The sequence below is a fragment of the Dermacentor andersoni genome, chromosome 9 (genome assembly GCF_023375885.2).
Source record: "Dermacentor andersoni chromosome 9, qqDerAnde1_hic_scaffold, whole genome shotgun sequence".
In the NCBI taxonomy this organism is placed as follows: Eukaryota; Metazoa; Arthropoda; class Arachnida; order Ixodida; family Ixodidae; genus Dermacentor; species Dermacentor andersoni.
Genome location: NC_092822.1, coordinates 5,737,646 through 5,743,906, shown reverse-complemented (window position 1 = coordinate 5,743,906; position 6,261 = coordinate 5,737,646). Strand labels below are relative to the sequence as shown.

At 52.3% G+C, this 6,261-nt stretch overlaps 1 long non-coding RNA gene across 1 annotated transcript; it reads right to left on the bottom strand.

The window, feature by feature from the left end:
- Window positions 1-1,361: 1,361 nt before the first annotated feature.
- LOC129383692 (uncharacterized) lies at window positions 1,362-3,554 on the bottom strand. Its single transcript, XR_008611567.1, has 2 exons — window positions 3,225-3,554; window positions 1,362-1,689 (listed from the first exon to the last, which is right to left on the bottom strand). It is a non-coding gene; the product is annotated as an uncharacterized lncRNA (long non-coding RNA).
- Between the last annotated feature and the right edge of the window lie 2,707 nt (window positions 3,555-6,261).

Genomic DNA, 6,261 nt, shown 5'->3' with positions numbered 1-6,261 from the left:
GACCGTATGGAACATCCACCTTCCAGAAGTGCTAAGTTTCAAAGCTGACGACAGCGTTATCTGGTCAGCGATGTAGATAAGCTAGAAATATCTAGAGTAGCAGTGGGGGAATATGGCTGACGGTTTAGCTCTGGCTACGCACGAACTATTGTGAGCTAGCACTGCTAACCCTAGTTTTGCATAGTTTGTCTTGGCTTATCATGGGTATGTGCCACTCGGTCTGTGGTAGTCTCCAATGAACCTCTTTGATGCCGACTTGGGTTTTGGGATATGTGCCAGTAGATGTGTGCCGCGGTTCAATGCACGTATATGACCAAGCCCGCGGCATGCTCTTTAGCAGTCTTCGTCGCCCGTTGAGTCCTCGTAGTTTGAACGTTGGTGCCTACACGGCGTTGTTGCTATCCGAAAGTTTCGCTAGCCCGCTTGTTTCTCGTAGCCTCGGAATCAACGTCGAGACGGCGTTCCCTCTGTGCAGGAGTTTCATTTGCACGTTCACGACATTTTCTCAACCTTTATGCTTACAACTTGTCTCGTTTAGCTACAATGTCGCCATCAGTCAACGCACGCTCACGTTGTCATTTCAGTCGTAGTTGTGTGTTCCGTCGAGCCCGGCGCTACGTGTCGATCAACCCAGATGGACCCGCCGCCTTATTAATGCATGGCCCATCGACAAAGGACTGCGACGCGACTTGTTCTGACGCGATGGTAAACTATCTGTGAGACAAAGGAGACCGCGTTCGGTGCTTCATTCCACCGGCCGAAAGTGCGGCCATGCGCGGCTTCCTATTGGTTGCAGATATCATGGCGCATGCTGTCTGATTGGCTTCGCCGTGCGAGGCGGGAGCGTGTCATTGGCTGCAGGTGGCTACCCTCCTTCCATGCGTGACGTACCTATTCCTTGCCTCATCTCAACCGCGCGGCGCTGCTGTTGGCTCTTCATGGTCGCCCAGCACACGGATATAGACGAGAAAACCATGGCCAGGCGGCGCTACTGCGCCTCCTGACAGCGCCCCCAATGTGGAAACGTGATGCAGCGCGGTCGTGCCGTGGCGCGGTCTCCGCTTTGTTTACACCGGTTCGCCCGCGCGTTTCTTCGCTGCTCGTTCTCACGGCGCTCAGTTTTCGACGGCGGCAGATCGCCTGCTTGCGCAACAGCGACGCAGAGATTGCAATGCGGTTTCAAGAAGGCTGCCGACGCGGACAGATTCTTTCGTGGCGGCAACCTCACGAAAGGGGAGCGTCTGCTTCCGCACGTGTACGGCGTTCAACAAATCGTGGACGGTGATGTGACAGTGAAAGCCAAGTGCGTGTCACAGGTGTCCAAGATCGTATACGATGTCGATTTAGAGGTATACACCAAGTTCAGAAGTTTAGCCACTTTATTTCTATATGATGCAGGCACAAAGCGGTCATGCATACTTGCAGAGATGTGGAGGGACGGTGACGATTGCCGTTAGTTTCCTCGGTAGCTGAGTGCGCGCACACGGCTGCTCTCATTTTGTGCTTCCCCCTTTTGCTGCTAAATTTCTTGGCTGGAGCATTAGTAAATTACACGTTTGTGTTCGTTCTGATTTGCGCGGAGCTGTCAGCGAACAACGGCAAGCGTTATCGATGTCTTTGCTTCGCAAAGCCTGCTTGTTTTTGTAAATTCGCATGCTTTTGGATGGCTCCCAGGGAGTGTCATCAGCACTGCGAGCACAGAAAGAACACATGTATTAGGCACAAATGAGCATGGAACGTTACTAACGAGAAAGACCATCTTCCCACCTTCAACAACGTGGCCTAGCCTATAGCTCATTATACACTCTCAGGCTTAGGTTCAGGCAAATCACAAATTAAGCTGTTTTTGGCAAACTGTACATGCCTTTAATACATGGTGATTCGGAGATGCTAGTGCCTGTAACTTGTGATGCCTATTTTTTGCCCCAATAACGTCACTGCGTGGCACGAAGAGAACTGCATTATAAAGCTAACGCAGTAATGTGGGAAGTTGGGCGAGTTGGTGATTAATCATCATACCGTGTTGGTGAAGCAGCGCACTGACCAGTACAAATAGGAGAGACACAAGCACAGCGAGTGTCTTGTATTCATGTGTGTGTCTGCCTTGTCCTGGTCAGTACGCTGCTTCACCAGAACACTAAAGCAGTTTCCTTCCCAGGATACACGAAATCCTAGAACACAACAGCCAAAACACACATCTGCTCAAAATTAACAATTTAAATACTACATAGGCGCATATTGCTTTGAATCATGCTGCAATAAATATTTAGTGTATATCACGCCTTATTCAATGCAGATGTTGGAGTCATTGCAACTCATCGCATTAATCAGCAAGGTGCGTTTTCACTGCTAATGAGGATCGGCTCGTACAGACTGCTCCGCGAAATGAACCCAGACCACGTTAACAGGCCTTAGGACCAACAGCACGAGCGCAAGCATTAGAGATACATGCCTCACCAAAGCAAATCTATTGCCTCGTCGGGCGAACAGCTAAAGTAAGCTTGCACCGATGGCCGGCTACTACAGGAAACGAAGGTTTTTGGCAGGAAGAGTGAATCAGCAAGAATGTGCAAGGTGGTAATTGCCTTAAAGCAAGCTTGGATATTGTGAACTTAGAAAGCATGGCCAAACAACAAACATAACGCGCGTTCCGATCTGCCGCTTACCGACGCACGCGACGACCGCGGCTTGCATTAAATGCTGTCTGCTATCAGACAAAACTAGCGCGCGTCCCCTTTCGTTACCTGCACAACTAGTAAATTAAGTTGCAGCGTTTGGAAAGTGGAAATAATTCTCTAAAGCTCGTCCATGCCGATTGCGAGTGAAGGCACAGTAGAATCAAATAAATTCGGGGGTTTTAACTGCCAAAACCATGCAAAACCACTAAATCATTATGAGGCACGCTGTAATGGTTAGTCTCAGAAATACTTATTACCTCCGGGGGTTCTTTAACGAGCACAAAAATCAAAGCACGCGGTAACAAGGGCGTTCTCGCACTTCGCCCCTATCGAAATGCGACCGCTGTGGCCGGGAATCGAGCTCGCGTCGTCAAGCTCAGCGTCGCAACACGCATGCATTTACCGCTAACAAGCAGCGGATGTCAACACTATTCAACAACGCGGCATGACTAAACAAACGGTTGGGCGCTAAAAACAGGCATATCACTATTCCGGTTCATCGAGCAGCCGCGATATTGCACGCGAATACGAAAGTATGGTGCTTACTTGACTCGGCGCACTGCAATTATCCATGCTTGTCGTCTGACCTTCTCGTACCACTTCCCCGGAAATCTGTAGAATTTCACGGGCGGCGTTCGACCTTTCGTGTTTTCGAGGCTGTTATGGCAATCAACAATACAGCAGTATTGCGTGCCACCTTTCCTTGCTGATGAGGTCGCACTCGCCATCGCAAAAACAACGCGCCCGAGCCAGCACGAGCGCTCCCGCCGAACAGATCACGGGCGCGCGCTCGCGCAGCGACGACCCTCGAAACTTCCATCGGTCCGCTAGGGGAGCATTCGGCGCTGGTGCCGCGCGGGCAAACTTTAGGTTGCCTCGTCTATACGCACAACGCCTTTTCGCCGGATGGGAAGCCCCAGCGCTAGCGCACTGGAAAGCAAGGAAGTAATGGGGATGGAACTGTCACAAGCATATACGTAACTTTATGAGATAAATAAGACATATGTAGGATACCAGAATACGGTAAAGTAAAACGTAAATAGCTCACATAGGTTAGGTAATTGTATCCAACCCGATACAGAGGGGAGACCATAAGCAACCGTCGTCATCACCGAATCTTCGTGTGGCTGGTACCGTATACGCTTTCACTCCGAGGTTCAGAAAACACCCATCTGACGTCTCATGGTGTCATTTGTGCCGTTTTAGACAACGTTCATAGAACGTTGGTTTTAGGTGCAATCTAATAAAGGTAACATCAGGCATCCACCCGTTCGTAGCAACCGCTACAAAGGAAACCCATACGGGTTCCTCGAAAGAAAAGCCTCAGAGTTGAAGAAAAATTCGTCCTGGTTTGAGGCTTTTCTTTCGAGGAACCCGTATGGGTTTCCTTTGTAGCGGTTGCTACGAACGGGTGGATGTCTGATGTTCCCTTCATTAATTACTTCTCTCCCCCTTTCGAGTTTCTGTAGAACTACTACGTCAAATAGGTGCAATCTAATTCGTATGCGCATTGTGCGATTTTTCGCCTTTGCATTGTGGAAGTGCCCAACAGATGCAATAAAAAAAAATAAAAAATTCTGCGAGAATATTACCTGCAGGTGATCCTGGGCGGACGTTCCCCCACGAGCGAAGCGACGGACGGCGCTGCAGGCCAGTCAGCTGCAGTCGAAACCAGCAGGCTTGCACCACTTCGTGAAGACGTGATTCGTCGCATGTCCGTCGCGCTGTGTCGCACGCCCAATGAAATAAGGCGCATGGAGGTGGTGCTGAGCCGACGTGCGTCGGCGCAGATCGATGAAGCGAAGGCCTCCGCATCGGCTTCAGAGCCGGAAGAGCAGAGGGAACCTTCTCAACTGGCCGAGTCTGTGCCAGAAAAACAGCGGACTACGGTGAGGCCGCCTTCGACACCGCCGAAGCTAGAGATAGAGCCACTGCCTCCGGAGTCGCAGGAAAACAGCCAGATCGGCTACGGCTTCGGCTTCGTACCCATCAAAAAAGAAGGCACCGCATCGGCGCGTGCTGGTTCCGTGTTCGCTGCACAAAGTCCCGTGCCTCCGTGGGGAGTGGTCGTGCCTCCAGAGTACGTCGGCCTGGAAGCGGCACTAGCACCTACAGTTCCGCCCAGGGCTGGGCAGGACTTGGCCGTTCTCCCTACCACTCTCGGGCGGGTAGAAGATGCCAGAGGAACGCAGCAGCGAGGAGGGCGGCGAGCTCGTGGTCAGGCCGCCAAGGGGTCGCACATCACTATCAACGCGCCGCGCACGCCCGAAAATCTTAAATCCAGGATCCAGGGCCCGCCCGTGATCAGCTACAGCGACCTGTTGCGCCGCCCGAGCGTCAAGCTCACGCTCCTCGAGCCTATAAACAGTGGCGAGAAGGAGGAGTCTGCCGAGCAGATCCGCAAGGCTATCCACGACTTCCGACGCAAGTCGATGGCGGTAATAAGAAGGCTGAGTTTGATGCCTACCCCGCAGCAGTTCGCTGAACCCCCGCTGCATCCCGGAGACTCTCTTCCTAGGCTCAGCGCACAGTATATTCGGCCAGACCTATTTACTACACGGCATTCCATTAGTCGTGCCACACTGCCATCAGACTTGCTTGGTACGCAGAGGTCGTTCATTAGCTCTGACAACCTTCGCCCGAATCCAGCGGCTCAGCGACGGTCCTCCAGCGAAGGCCTCATACCTCCAAATATAATAGATCCGCTACAATCCACCAGTGGAGGTCTCCTTCCTCCAGGCCAGACAGCTCCAAGGAGGTCCATTAGCGGAAGCCTCCTACCACCAAATATGTTATATCCAAGGCGATCCATCAGTGGAGGCCTCCTGCCTCCAAATATGGTAAATCCGCGGCGATCCATCAGTGGAGGTCTTATGTCTCCAGACCAGTCAGCTCCGAGGAGGTCCATTAGTGGAGGTTTCCTGCCTCCAAATGTGGTAGGTCAGCAACGATCCATCAGCGGAGATCTACCTCTAAATATGGTAGATCCACGACAATCCATCAGTGGAGGTATCCTGCCTCCGGGCCAGGCTGCTCCGAGGAGATCCATCAGTGCAATCATCCTGCCTTCAAATATCGTAGATCCACGACGATCCATCAGTCGATGTCTCCTGCCTCCCGACCAGGCAACTGCGATGACATCCATCAGTGGAGGTCTCCTGCCTCCGGGTCAGGCAGCTCGAAAGTCCATCAGCGGAGGCCTCCTCCCTCCAAATAAGGTGTATCCACGGCGATCCGTCAGTGGTGGTCTCCTGCCTCCGGGCCAGGCCACTCCGAGGAGGTCTATCAGTGGAAGCCTCCTGCCTACAAATATGGTAGATCTGCGACGATCCATCAGTCGAAGTCTCCTGCCTCTAGAACAGGAAACTCCGAGGACATCTATCAGTAGAGGCCTCCTGCCTTCACATATGGCGCATCCACGACAATCCATCAGTGGAGGTCTCCTGCCTCCGAGTCAGGCAGCTCGAATGTCCATCAGCGGAGGCCTCCTCCCTCCAAATATGGTATATCCACGGCGATCCATCAGTCGAAGTCTCCTGCCTCTAGAACAGGAAACTCCGAGGACATCCATCAGTGGAGGCCT